This window comes from Emydura macquarii, unplaced genomic scaffold (genome assembly GCF_026122565.2).
Source record: "Emydura macquarii macquarii isolate MOO-44397 ecotype Brisbane River unplaced genomic scaffold, CSIRO-AGI_Emac_v2 contig_3240, whole genome shotgun sequence".
Taxonomy (NCBI): domain Eukaryota; kingdom Metazoa; phylum Chordata; order Testudines; family Chelidae; genus Emydura; species Emydura macquarii.
In genome coordinates this window covers 485,489-500,111 of record NW_027133377.1, presented here as the reverse complement: position 1 = coordinate 500,111, position 14,623 = coordinate 485,489, and positions in this window count along the sequence as shown.

Below are 14,623 nucleotides of genomic sequence, written 5' to 3'. Positions count from 1 at the left end.
TGCCTTCTGGTATGACTGCTATAGCTCCGTAACTGTCACCTGGCATTGCTTCTCATCCCTGTCAAAGCCGAGCTGTTTCATCCCCTCTGCAATGTCTGAAAAGACATCTTTGTTTCTACAATTACCCTGTAATTGGGTTTGCACTTCCCTGTCTCTCCACAGGCTGTGGAAATCCACCTTCTTTCCTAGTCAAGGAAGCAACAACAAGGTACAGCTGAAGCTCTATCTTTGTGCACAGCCATACCTGTCTGCTCACAAAAGTAGGCTACCAAGAAAAGAGGCATTTCCAAAATGCTCTGGGGATAATTAAAAGGGGGAGTGTTTCAAGGAGATGGGCTTCTTGTCACTGTGGCCCCTGGGCAATGGAATGCAAAACTGACCAGAGCGGTTGCTGTCACAGGGACAAGGGCATTGTGGGACTGTTGATGGAGGACAGTTTTTACTGGTGCAAATAATGCAGTGTCTACACTGGCATTTGTCAGCGGAACTATGTCATCAGAAGACTTCTGTCGTTCAGGGAGGTGGTTTTATTTTGGTGACAGAAAGTCTGGTTTGCTGGTAGGCATCAAATTTGTGTGTGGATGTATGCAAACCTGTGATGACAAAAGGCAACTTTTACCAGCAAAACTTTGTAATGTAGACCAGGCCTAAATAATGTTATAGACAACTCTGGCCTATATAATGAACAAGCATAGACATGTTGTGTGTTAATTGTTACTAAGATAAATGAGTCTTTTCATATCTAACTCTTTTTAGAATAAAAATTGTATATCTTATCTCCAAGGTGCAATTAATCATTTGGGGCAAATTCTGGGGCATCCGACAAGCTGTAAAGATCCAGGTTTAGAACCCCAGGCTGGGGGGGCTCAGGCTCTGTGACACTCCCTCGTTGTCACCAAGGGAGAAAGCTGCAGGGTGGTGGATGATCCGGACCCAAAGGAAGTTCCATCGGAGCACCCAAAGTCTGCATTGGCCCGTACCTGCTACTTAAGCCAGGAGGTGAGCTATCCGAGCAACTGTGCAGACATCCTGCTGCTGCTGACACTGCCACATTGGACCTTGCTCTTACCTGCCTTCTGGAATCCTGATCCAACCCTTTTCTGATATCTAATCCTCATTCCTAGCTCCCGCCTTGATCCTGCTCCATGCCTGATCCTTGCCTCGCTCTGCTTCCCGACCTTTCACCTTGCTCCTGACCATCGGCTACCAAGCCTGGCTCTGACTCTGCCTCAGTTTTTGGCTATGGCATTGGGCATCTGACCCCTAACTCTGATCCTTAGCTTCAATTCCTGGACCTGACTCCAGCTCTGACCCCCACTTCCAGTCCCTGTCCTGATGCCTGCTCTGCCCACTAGGCCAGACTACTTATGTCCCAGTGCCTAACACAAACCCTCGTAAGGACCAAAAGTACTTTAAAAGCAGCATGCCACTGCATGGAAATAGCAATGACGGAACAGCTTTGCAGGGAGACTGCATCCCATTTTTACATGACAGAATTTTGATGGGTCTGTGCAACTTCCAGTGAAGGATCGTGGCCAATGTGAATATAGATGGCTAAAACACCACGTGGACTGCCTGTTACTCTTCTTCACTCACCCCACTTCCTCTTTCCACATGCCCTAGTGGCTTATTGTTATCATGAATTATTATTTATTACTTGTATAGCATAAATGCTATGGGGTCCCATTGTGCTAGGCACTAAACAAACATGTAATAAAGCGCCGATCTCTGTCTTGAAGAACTTAGTTTTATGGTAATGGCTGGGTAGGTGCATGGGCAGCAGGCGCTAGAATTACATTCCTCATTCCACAATCAATTGTGCATGGGTCAAGGCCCTTTTATTCTGTTCTCTAGATTTGGAGTTCAGTAAAGACGAATTAAGAACTTTGAGGACCCGAGTCACCTGATTACTTAAATCCTGCGCAAATGTGATGTTGTGTCCAGTATATGATTGTTTTTCTTATGATCTTGGAAGGAGGGAGAGTTGGAGGTCAGGGTGGGCCCAACCATGTTTGATCACACTTGACTGACACAATACTGAACACAATTTGCTCTAATAGTCGTCAGCATCATGTCTTCTAACTTGATTCAAACACAGTAAAATTCTCTAGTAAAGACAAGCTCTAGAGAACCTCCCTGGCAGCCTCTGTACTCTAGTTTGGTACAGGATATGGCCCGTGGTGAAATTTTACTCTATGATGACTACTGTACTAATCCTCTTGGAATGCAGCAATCATCACCTACCAGATAGGTGTTAAATGCTCTATTCAGAAGGGATTATCGGCTCTCCCTCCTACTCTGCTCTGGTTGAATAGGGAAGGAGGGAGCAAATAAATTGTTGCCATTAGCTATTGAGAGGGAGGAATAAAGAGGAATCCCTGCATGGAATCTCACTGCAGTTGCTTGCAACAGGGAGTGAAGAGAAGATTATCTGCTTTTTCTGCTGTTGCTGGTTTCAGGGGAAATGAAGACTTGAATTTTGGACAGCACACATGCACATTGCATATGCATAGCCCTGCAGTGCCCCTGTAACTGTAGATAAAGAGGGTCCTCCACTCCTTTCCCTGGGTTGAAAGGAAAGGACAATTGAAGAGCCTTGTGTTTTGTTTTTCTGAAGAGGGAGTTAAAATATATAAGAAGGTTCCACTACTGTACTTTTTTAAAGTCATGAGATATAAAATGAAACTCTGGTTTTCTATATCTTTTGATAACCTGTCTGTGAGTGATTTATAAAAACTTTTATGGAGGTACCGCCATTTTTGATGCTGCCTGAGGAAGCCAAGTCCCTCCAGGTGGCTTAATCAGATGCTAGTGCCTTGACAACGCCCTACTTTGTATACTGTTTTAATAGTTACTAATTACCTAGTCAATGTCATTACTGTGTTTCTGTTGCTGGCACCAGAACAAAAGAGCAAGTTTCAACAGTGATGTAAATAGATCACTATATTTTCTTCCAACAGCAGAAAATAAGTTCAGAATTGTTAGGGCACTTGTGAGGTAATGTGTATGCTTAGCTCCTTGAACTTGTGTTTATTTTAGATTTTTGATATTCTTTATCATTTTCTCTTCAGTTGGTAATTATGATTTGACTTTTTTGATTATTTTTTAATGTCAGAAAGTAAATCTACTTTGATGCAGCAACAAACTTTTGCAGTTAAGTATAACCCCAGCAAAAATAAATACACTTCCTCAAACTTACTGTTCCTCTTCAGAATTTCAAGATTTCCAGAAACTATCTTTACTGAATATTATTAACCTAAATAGTGCCCAAACTTATCAACTCTGTGTAACTGACTGTGACTTTTATAGTTACAAAATATTGCTAAATTTATTAAATTAAGTCCCTTAAAATTACTTTGAAAGGAAAAAATCCTTAGAAAAACAAGAGGAAAACTAGGAGTCCTTCAGCTCCCATCCAGCCCCTAGTCATCTTGAAATGGGTCTGAGCATTGTTTGCTTTGGGATCCATGATACAATATTAAAAAAATCTCAACAAATTCCCTCACCTATACTACCTTGCAGAAAAATACTTTCTGGCACATATCTGTCAGGAAGAGATGCTGCAGGAAATCCAGTCTCCCCTGGCAAAAATAGCCAGCAAGTCTGTGTTACAGAAAGAAAAAGAGAAGAGTTTTTATTTCAGCTTTTTATTACTACCCCAAAAGACTGGAGGGCTGAGGCTCATCCTGGAACACAGGGACTGGTGTCAATATCTAGATATATTCAAGATAGTTACCCTGGAATTATCCTAGAAACCATTCTGCCTCTTCTAGAGGAAGGTGGCAGTCTCTCTGCACTGGACCTTGCTGATGCTTATCTACATGTAGGAATACGTCCTACCCCTTGGAAGCATATCAGATTTGTAATAGGGGAAACAGAACTACCAATATCTCATCTTGCCTTTTGGGCTAGCCCCATGTATTCACAAAATGCTTTGAAATAATCATGAAAGACAAGCTGGGTGAGGTAATATCTTTATTGGACCAACTTCTGTTTGTGGAAGAGACAAGCTTTTGAGCCTCTTCAGGTCTCAATAATCATGAAATAATCCTAGCCTACCTCTGCCAGCTGTTGTTATCTCATCTGGAATCCCATGGAGGTGAGCAAACTGTGTTTTGCAGTACTGTATGTTATTACATTGCTACGCAGGAATAGAATGACAGAGAATCCAAACCCTTACTTTCAAGGACAGCAATCATGTCGGGTGAGAATGGGACAACTCAGGCTCTGTTTTTACAATTTTTGGTACCTGCATAGGTGTTAACTATATTAACTATAAGCTTTTATAACCTCATGCTCATGTTATTATGACACTATGTCCTTGATATAGAATCTCATCAGATGGTAGCAATTTAATCTCTCTAGTCTCATTAAGGTTGGGTTTTTTGGGGTTTTTTTATGCTTAGCGGTGCATAAGGGCTTGGTTTTTTTTCCTGTTGGCTATCCATCTAGTGTTTTTTAAACTGTTATATGGTTGGGTCATTTCAGGTTTATTTGAACTTGTCAGATTTTTAATTGGAAAAGAGTACTTTAAGCATAATTATTTTAAACTCTTCCTCCTGCAGGTGTTTCTGCTACTAGGTTATCCTTGTCTCGAGAAAATTTGTTTGTTTCTTGACAGGCCAAAGTTCCCTCTGTTGTGGGATGATGTTAGGTTTGAACAAAGTTGATGGAAACTATTTTCTGTTATTCAAATCCTGTGAGCTCAAGTTTCTTAGATGGAAGCTGATTTTTCTGGTGACAGTAACTTCAACTTCACTTTCTAGTCACCATTCCACCTTTTGACCAGATTTTACAAGTATAAGGTGATGCCAGAGACTGATCCAAAATTCCTTCCTATGGTGGTGATGGATTTCAATTTTAATGAGCTGGGGTGTGGCGACCCCCTTGAGGAGGTGCCAAAGATTACGTCCATCAGGGCGTCCATCAGGCTTCAGTAACATTGAGCTCTGTGCCAGGTGCAGCAGCCTTGAGCTCCGTGCCCGCTGGAGTGGAGGAGCAGGCCCCCTTTCCCCTCCCCCCAAGCTCTGTGCTGGCCGGAGCAAAGAAGCAACCCCCACGAGGGAGGAGCAGGCTGGAGCAGAGGAGCAGCCCCACACCGGTGGGGGCCTGGAGCAGCCCCAGCCTAACCCACCAGGGCCTGCCTCCATTACTCTCAGTCCATGAGGGACAGGAAGAGGCGAGGCCATTCGCGGCGTGCAGTGGCGATTGTGCCAGGGAAGGCTTAGCTTCTTACTCAGTTAAGAGTAATTTAGTATTATTATTAATGTACTTTAATGTTATTATTATTATCTTTATATGTGTTTATGGCCAGTGAGGGGGGGCAGGGCGGGGCGCATGTTTTACCTAGTGTTAACTAGTGGGGCTTTCACTCAAAAAGGTTGGGAACCACTAAACACCCTTCCTATGCCCATTCCAGTAAGGTTCTTCTTGTCCATCAATATGTTTAAAAAATGTTTGTTTTTTATTAGAATAGTTTAAAGACCTTAGAAAGTCTATGCAATTATTTTTTAACATCAGTTCTACTTGTCTGTCTGAGATTTTTCCACAGGCACTGCTGTCCTGAAAATGACAAAGTCTACATTGCAAATTATTCCCATCTTCTCTCCTGAGGGACTGTACACACTTTTATTTCCTATTTGAAAACTGAAAATTGGTATCTTCCAAAAGGGGCTTGATTTGCTCTGGGCTGGTGTCTTTTCCCATTTTCCCCATTAATAGTATTCTAATTCATTCCACTGGATTAGTCAGATACCTTTATCTCTTCTCCCACTTCCATGTACTCATAACAGCGCTTGCCTTCTACTGGCCTTTCAAGGGTGTAGGTTCCTCTACCCTCATTTAGGGTGACCAGATAGCAAGTGTGAAAAATTGGGACAGGGGATGGGGGGTAATAGGCAAATATAATATAAGACAAAACCCTGAATATCGGGACTGTCCCTATAAAATTGGGACATGTGGTCACCCTACCCTCATCATATTAGGGAAGGGCCAAGATGGTGTATCTCCAGTTCCCCAAAGAGGAGCAAGGGAGGGATCTTCAATCACCTTGCACAATTCAGTGTGAGGCTGCCTAGGTGGTTTTAATTCCTTCCTCAGTATAGTACCTAGAGATAGGTAATTCTTTTCTCCCTGACTCTTAGACGCTTGGGAAGGGAGCAGAAAGGGATGTAATGGAAATAACTGTTTTTCTTCTCCCCTGATGGCGGGGGAGGTATCAGAAAGAGAGAGAGAGATCTTGCTTGGATTGTGAGTGAAAAACAGTAAGCCACAGCTGTGCAGTTGAAGACTTGCATGTGCTGGTGTTGTTGTCAAAATACAAGTGCCTTGTCAGCCATGTGATATGTGGAATCCATTTGCCCGAAAAACATCTTGACTTACCTACTTTATTTTGTTGCATAACAGACTTCACTTCACTGTGAGTTTTATGTTGAATTGAGGTAAATATAATTCAATATTTGATGTGATTAACAAATTTGTTGTTTTTCCATTTCATTAATTAAAACACTAGAAATCTATATTTCAAGTATCTTATATAAATAGTTATGTCTGAAGCCACTTGTGATTATTATATATGTTTATCACTGGACATATCAGCTATGCTTTACAGCTGCAGTTCAACAAAGAATTTGTGGTTAATAATACTTCCTTTCATTCAATTTCTTCACAAAGAATTACTCACAATTTCCCCCTAGGTGTATACATTTTATGTTTTACATTATATTAAAATGATTTAATTCATTTTATCTTGCTCTTTGAAATTTTAAAAACATTGGCACGTGTCCCTCACATATGATCTTCTTTAATCAAATCCAAGTCAGTCAGCTCTGATTTCAGCAGATAAAATTAAAATATATTTTCTACATATTTAGTGAGAAATGTAACATTACTTGGATGTTTAGGAGTGTTTCTAGTGCTACAGCCACACTTTTCTTGTAAAGATGTAGCCACTACTAAAGTATGTTGTGTAACTCTGATTAATATATGATAAAAAAAGAAAAAATATGTTCTGCTTTTATTCAAGATTTAATTTAGTCATCTTAATAGAATGTCCTAGGTTTTTCATTTAAAAAAAAATCACACACATGGATTTGGGGGAGGAGGGGAGAAGACAGCACTATGATGTTGATACACGTAAGTCACCTTGAACTGTTGTTGGATAAAGGTCAATTTTGAAATTACTTATGAGTAGGGCATGTAGAATCGGTAGTGTTGGGATGCGTTGGGGGGCTTTTGATTTAGTATGTATACAACAATCCCTAATATAAAAACACTGAAGACTTATTTTTGAAATTGTATAATAGTTCTGCTCGGGCCCGGATTTAGGGGCAGGCGACCACATAGTCTGCTGAGCTTGGGGGGGTGCCGGTCTCAGGGTGCTGTTTTTGTTGTTAGCAACAAAAGGGAAAATAGAATGTTTGAAGTAAAATGTTTCAGGTATTCCCTTGTGGATTCATTTTTCACTAACCTCCTAGAATGTTCTGGACCTTTGTAGAATCTCTTTTCCTAATGTGTGGATAGCTTTGAGGATTCTGCTCACATTGACGGTCACAGTCCCGAGTGGTGAGCTCAGCTTATCGAAGCTCAGGCTCATTAAAACATATCTTTAGTCGATGATGGCTGACATCGCTTGCTATTTTATCGCTTGAAAATGCCATTGGCCAGTCTTTGGCTGTCTGTGATGCTGTGTTTCAGTTTGCAAGGGCAAAGGTGAGAATTAAAGGACTTTTGACTTGAAGGACTAGGGTTAACATTCTAAGGTTGTCACCTACTGTAACACTATTTAATACTGGTCCACCCAGTGTTGGTGCACAGTTCAATTTCTTGATGTTAGTACATTGCAGTTATTCTTAAGATTTTCTGTAAGTTTAGAGGAAACATTTTTTTAATTTGCTTATATATGGCATGAATAAATACAGATTTACAGGTCCTAGCATGCAAATTTATCATCATATGACAGGGATAAATCATGTATGCAAATTGTGCATCGAAGTTGTGAAATGGGTTACAGATGCAATACAAAATAAGGTATTCAAAAGTTTAACAAATGGAGGTGGGGGGAGCACTGAAGACGTTCCTTAACAGGGGTGCCATTTGGTCTGGGCCAGCCCTGGTTCTGCTTTTTTGTTAACGATAATTATACAGTCATTCATTACTACATGTAATATATTTTGAGATTCCACTGATAGAAGAGCTAAGAAAATGTGAAATATTATAACCAGATTATCATTTTCTGTAGCATAATCTTTGGCTGATTAATGCTTGTCTCCTCTTCAGTTATTTCCTTTGGCAGTCTTGAGAGACAGGGAAATTAACTAAGACGGTTTTATCAGTTAAGAGAAAAGAAACAAATGTTAGGTTGAATCTTTGGATGGAAATCAAATAATCTAATCCTGTTAAAATAAATTTCTGAAGTCCTACTTTGGACATTTAAAAAAATCCAAAATCTGATGGTAAAATATAGGCTCTTATAGTGAAACAAGAGTAAGTAAACCCATGAACAGAAAACAGTGCTTGGTTCACTAGCTGTTAATTACAATTTCAAACATACAAACTGTTCAATATCTTAATCATTATATCAAAGTAACAAAAATGTTGTGCAATGTGATAGAGATATTCCATGCTTCCCTCAGGTATGTCACAATATAGGGCATTTTAGGTTGAAGAATGGGAGCTCACTTTATTATTATTTTATATTACTGAAGCATTTAGACGCCCCAGTCATCAGCCAGGACTCTCCATTGTGCTGTTTGTACAGAATCTAGCACAAAAAATGGCTCTTGCCCCAAAGAGTTTGCAATTTAAGTATAACACAAGAAACAACAGACCAATACAGACTGATGGGGGGGAGTACAAAGAAACAATGAGCCTCCTTCTGTAAAGAATACTGAAGAATACTTCCATTGAAATTAACCTGTTTTGTCCAGGCAAAAATTTCACACCAGGCTATTTTATTTCTGCTTTATTGCTTATCACTTCATGCTTCACAAGACTTTAACCGGTCAAATAAAAGCAAGTTTATTTTATAAATTGTGCTCTCTTAAGGAATCTCGTTCACAGATCCACACTTGCTCACCTGTCTCTTCTTTTGCTCAGAGCTTGTTAAATTGGCATATTCCCAAGAAATTGAAACCTTAACTTGAACCAGCATGCCTTCACCCAATTAACTTTGAAACTTCAATGGCTCCTGTGGCTGACAACTGGCACAAATGGATCCTTTAATAGTGTGGAGATATGGTGAAGATGCCTTCAGAGCATTCAAATTATATGAAGGAAATCTGATTTTCATTAATAGTAATTGCTGCTGTATGAAGTAATTTACGGTAGCCATTGACTTCTCTTCACTTATAATGTGAACTCCAGTATTCCGAGGGACAGACATATCCAATATCCAAATCTGTTTTTTATAAATGTACACTGAGAATGAATGAGAAGAGCTTAATTGGACCTGCTGTTATTTAACTTGTTATTAAGTAGAATTTTGGCCAAAGCAATTTCTTTTGTTTTATGTACGAGCCCAGACAGAAGAAGTAAGAATAAGCTCATTGGCTTGTAAACCCAAATAGTTAATCTTTGCAAGTATCTGCATAGGTTTTTAAATGTAGCTTTGATTTTATAATGATTTTATAAATAAATATATTTTTATTCCCAGACAAAACTTATGTTAAAATGGAGTTCTTGTTGAGAGTATATCAGTAATTTATGGTAAAATACATTATAGGATGTTGTAATTGTCCCTAACCCAAATGCCATAAATCCAAGAGTTAAGATTAAACTAAAAAGAAATATACAGTATGAGTAACCATATGGTTAAGGTGTTTCCATGTTCGTGGTCTCAGATTAGATTCAATTAATGTTTAAAGACACATGAGGTTTTTACTCGCCCCTTCTCCCCCATTGATGTTATTACAAGACAGTGATACCAAGAGGGAAAAACAAAGTGTCTGAGGTGGTGATAGCTGCATGTTTTACTATTTATGTGTTTGAACTTTTTTTGCCCACCTTGCTCCAACAATTAGTCCTCCTGTCTTTCTCCCTCAGTGAGCCCAGCTTTAATTCCAGTCATTTTATGGAGTTCAGAGTTCTCATCCTGACTCTGTGGCCTTGGGCAAATTACTTGTGGCCCACTCCTTCTACTACTGAGGCCAGTGGTTAAACTGACCTCAGCAAAAGTGGTACTGGGTCTGTCACCTGTCTGCCTCAGTTTCCCCTATCTGCTAGAACATGTAACACCTACTTTGGCTATGGGGTAATGTGTTGAGAGTGCTTTGAACTTTAAAAAAACCCATTATTGTTTTAAAGGCAGATCAGACACCCATTTGACATTACTGGGAATTTTGTGAACTGAAAGGAGACAAGGAGTGATTGAACAGAGCTATAGTATCTGTTATAGTCAGAAAATTTCAAGTTTAGGTTTTATTTTTTGTTTGTTAAATTGCTTTAGAATATCAAATTCTTCAAGAGAAAAATTTGGTGACTTTAATATTCATTTTCATCTGAAAACAAAAATATTCATTTTCATTTATAAAATATTATCCCAAAAATATTTTCCCTAATTTTAAGTTTGCCTTTTGATCTACATAAATTGCCATCTTCAATTGTACACTGTATGTTGCATGATGCTATATGAAATAATATAAAAAGAACCAACATTCTGTTGGAGTTAATCAGAATTAGGTTAATGTTATATATATGTAAAATGGCAAAATCCCTCCTGGAGATCAAGTTTTTGCTTTTTTAGAAAGTTTACAAATGGAAATGAGCTTAATACACTGTTACTTATAAACTGTTCTAATTTGCTTATTGTTAAAGAAAAATACGGTTGTTTCTTTTCCATCTCTCCTTCCAGCTACAGAATCCTATCCCAATTAAGAAAATTATTCAAAAATAAAAATATTTTTCTCCTTTCCCTTTCCTCTCCTAGCTAAAAGCTCTTAATTCAATGCTTGATTTTTCAGTGTAGGTAAGCACAGTTTATTCACATCTCAGGGACATCCAGAACCTTTGGATAATCAGAATTTCATTAAAATGAGTTTCAGTTACTATATAATATTTGGATTGTTGGGGGTGAGGAGACAGAAATTAATTCTGGATAATCAAGGTTTAGATAGTGGGAATCTACTTGTAATGCAAATAAAACTGCTGTTTTCATTGCAGGATGGTTAAAAATAAATCAGGAGATTTCTATTTTCCTCTTAAAATTAAGTATGATCATAGGTCTTTGCAGACCCTTGCTTTGTGTTCTGTATGTGGTGTCAGATCTTCAGCTAGTCTAAACTAGTGTAGCTCCACTGTGTTCAATCACTGATTTATGCAAACTGAGGCTATGGCTTAATAGTTTAACTATACCTGTAAACAGCCTTTATTGTTTCTATATATGCTAGTAACATCTTGATTATGTTTACTGAATGAATGTGACAGGAACTACAGTAATAGCAAAGATTCTAAGGTGCTTTTTTATGATACCACAAGTATTCCAAAATATCGGCAAAAATATTCTATATGCTGAAGTTTTGAATTTTTCTAAGGTTTTCTGCAGTTTCAAAAGCAAGTAGTTTACGTTTGCCCGTTCTTTCATGTAATCAGTTTCTGAAATGTGCTGCAATACCGTATGTGTAAAAAAGAGCTCCTAAAAATGCTTTCCATCTAAAATTTTTGGCTCTGCAGGTATCAGACACTCTCGTGCTCTCTAACCACCGTATGCAGTGAATTTGGATAAGTATCTCCCCTCCTCCATCACCACTTTCTGTGGACGCTTAATCCACATACCCCTCACCTCCACCCATATATAGCAAATGGCCACTAGTAATAATATCAAGTGGACTCCTCTGAGCATTTTGAGCTTCTGGTGGGGGGAAGGGAGCTCAAAAAGACTTAGTAATACTCAAACAAAATAGCAACAGAGAGCTTTAAGGTCAAACATTAATATATAAAAACCTAAAATTGGTGATCCATGTAAAGGAATAATCCATGACAGGAATCTGTGTCTTAAACAGAAAATAAAGGAAATTTGTGAGTTTTAGTAGCTGACTGATGTAGTTTTACTTACAAAGAATCTGAGGCTTCTGCAGCAATTAGTTCAGATAAAGACAGGATTAATTTTGAAGTTTAAAAATAACCTCCCTGCCTGAGGAGAGACCAGTTTTAGGAACTCATGAATGAGCAGATAGCTGATCTGTAGCAGAAGGACTAATTTATGTGTATGAAATCTGCTGATGTTTGACTATGCAGTCTGGATTGGTAGGGCTTAATCTTTTTTTCCCTTTAGACAGATAGGTAGACTGAGTACTTGTGGTGTAAGGAATACCATGGATTATTTTAGATTAGTAAAGACCTAAGTAATAGAAATGACTGACCTTGCTAATATATTTGTTTTCACCTGTATGTCTGAGGAAACCATGAGTTTTAGAAAACTTGCTGGAAAGTGGAAGGAAAATACCATATAGACAAGCAGCAAATCTGAAAACCTGTTAGAAATCTTACTTTTTAAAACTTTTTTTTAACTTTTTTTAACTCTTACTTTTTTTGCTTTACAGATTCATTTGTATTTTTTCTTGAAAATACATTGAATTTAAAAAAAAGATATTTATATTGTTTGTGTAGTGAAGAGTATCCCCCATTTAAAAATAAACCATGAAATCAAACAGACAATTTTAAATTAGTATACTGTTACTTTTCATGTGTTGGTTTCTGTAATAGTTTTACTATTAATTTATGAAGCTTTCATTTTTCTTGGAAAATCTTTAATTTCAAGAAGACTTTTAAAAAAACCCAGACCTCTCTTTAGAGAATTGTTTTTCATATTATCACATCAGCTATACTCATTTTCAGATACATAGTCTATAACACACTATAATTTTTATAACAATCTGTACAAAAGTCTAATAATTATTGCATACATTTTCCCCAAAGCAGTTTCTTCTGTTTTTAATGAATAAATTTCTCAGACGTGATTGATATTGTGAAAAGCACACAATATGGCTTTAAAATATTAACATGTATTGGTATTTGAAAAAATGTTGCCTCAGGATTTTATATCCTTTTCTGTTAATTTTCTTTCTTTCTTTCTTTCTTTCTTTCTTTCTTTCTTATTATTTAAAGATTTTTGTCATGTCACTTCTGTCCCCAAATCCTGAGTTTGTCTCCTGTCTCTACTCAACAAAAATTCAGAAGAAAAAACATTTCCGTTTCCTAGTCTCTGGGCCAAATTCTGGGTCAACATGTAATTGTTCTCGATACAGGTGTTCATAACTGTTGCAGGAGCAGCACTAACAAGCTCCTTTATTGTGATAGGTAGCAATTAAAATGTATAGTTATACCTTCTCCACATTCCCCTGCACTGATTATTCCTCCTAGGCGTACCTATCACCTGATTGGGGTTTTGTATTTATGGGCAGTTGCTGAATCTGGGTACTTATCTAAATATATATGCCACACTCCTGGGACCTAGCCTAAAATGCCCCTCTATGACTGCTGAGCATTCCTCAGGCCTTCTGAGACTTTAAGGCTGTTTTGGGAAGGAAGCATGGTATGGGCAGATGACTTCTCCCAACTATACTACCTTGGCCTCTTTAAATATGTCTTCCTTCTTCTTGCTGACTACAAGTTAATGAAAGAGGTAGAAGAAAATATTGGTGTTACCCTGATGAAGGAACCTTTTATGTAAAAAGTTAGAATGAAATGGGTCAAGTGACATTTACCTATAATTATCAACTACTTAAGCTCTGAACTAATTTTTCATGTTTACTCTGAAAAACCTTTTTATTAAATTAACAAGAGAGCAGCATTTTATAATCTTGTGAAATTGTATTAATCAAACTGCATTACTCAAGATGGAATAAGATATGCATTCAGCACATGCCAAAAGAGGCAGAGGTTTCAAAAAATGGCATAACCTTATAATCAGGGAAAAATGCCAGGTCATGAATGCAAATCTTTTAAAAAACATTTGAAAAACCTGGCATGTATCTCAGAATAGTACATGGCTGGTTTAACTTATGTGGCAGATACCCAAAGCTGACACTATCTGATGGCATTCCAGAAAAGTAACAGGATCTTGTTACTTTTACACACATACATTTTTAACAGTATTTCTCCTACATTACATGACATTATACTGACTTGTAGCACTTAGTCATCATTGGCACCACTTGGTTGGATCTGTTATGATCTGAAATTAGATTTGCTCTTCTTGGCAGCAGAGGATTTCAAAACTGTTTCTTAACCCATTGCCAGAATATGCACAGGCATTGTCCAATAAATAAATAAATAAATAAAGTCACCACTAGAAGCAGACTGCATTGGGGAAGTTATTGTATGTCATAATGCTGTTAAGCCAAAACAAATGTTGGATACTGTGTACAAACAGAGGTGTATGTCAATATGAAAAGTGTAACAACGATTTGCATTATGGCCTTCTATAGTGAAATATGAAGTTTCCTTACACTCATGTTTGAAATGTATGTACAAGTAATTTCTTAATTCAGTCTTAATATGAACACTCATGATAACCTTGTTTTGTGGTGTGTTTTAAGGGTAGATGTATGAGCCCTGGTATACTACAATGATGAATCTACAGAGAAATAGCCTAAATAATACTCAGAAATGGGCTAAACCTCTTCTT